Source organism: Anarrhichthys ocellatus, unplaced genomic scaffold, assembly GCF_004355925.1.
Source record: "Anarrhichthys ocellatus isolate YVR2014 unplaced genomic scaffold, GSC_Weel_1.0 scaffold104, whole genome shotgun sequence".
Taxonomy (NCBI): Eukaryota; Metazoa; Chordata; class Actinopteri; order Perciformes; family Anarhichadidae; genus Anarrhichthys; species Anarrhichthys ocellatus.
In genome coordinates this window covers 277,909-278,599 of record NW_022280134.1, presented here as the reverse complement: position 1 = coordinate 278,599, position 691 = coordinate 277,909, and the positions used below count along the sequence as shown (strand labels likewise).

Below are 691 nucleotides of genomic sequence, written 5' to 3'. Positions count from 1 at the left end.
CCCCCCCGTGTGTGTGTGTGTGTGCGCAGACCGGCTGGGGGTCTCTGCTGTGGCGGAATGTGAAACCGAAGGCGAGCGATCTCTGACAGATGGTGGGATTGTGCCTGTGACCCAGTTTATGATGGAAAAAAAAAAACAAGAGAGAGGAGGGGGGCACTTATGTTTTCGGCCGGCCATGTGCTGAACACATGTCGGTCTTGACAGTGGAAATACCGAAGATTTCTCAAAACAAGCCCGTTGATTGAGCGCCCGGCCCAGCTTGGCCCGGCTCTGCCCCTTACATAACTAAATAAGCACCCTGAGGCTCACACACACCTCCAGGGTCTCTCTATTATTATCACCAGTCGCTCTTTAACCTCTCGCCCTCCTTCGCTGGTCCGTCTCTCCATCTCTCCTTCCTTCCTTCTCATTTCCTAAATCCCTCACCCTCTTTCCTCGTGTGTAACTGCACCTTTCAAACAAATCACAGTTATACAAAATAAATTCAAATTAAGCCACAGGTTGGGCAAGTTCATGCGAAAAGCATCACCAGGAGTAAAGGGGGTGACCAATTAGCCCTCCCCCCCCCCCCTAACTGGCACCCTGCTTCAAGTAGGAACTTTGCATTTACCAGCCAATTCCTGTCGGCTCTGTGTGAGCGCCCACATTTCTCTGCCTCGGCCCTTTGATCCACGCAGACTCATAAAAACAC

At 51.7% G+C, this 691-nt stretch overlaps 1 protein-coding gene across 1 annotated transcript in view; it reads left to right on the top strand.

Moving 5' to 3' along the window:
- Positions 1 to 691, top strand: part of thada (THADA armadillo repeat containing) — a 106,524-nt gene that overhangs the window by 78,628 nt on the left and 27,205 nt on the right. The window lies entirely within an intron of this gene.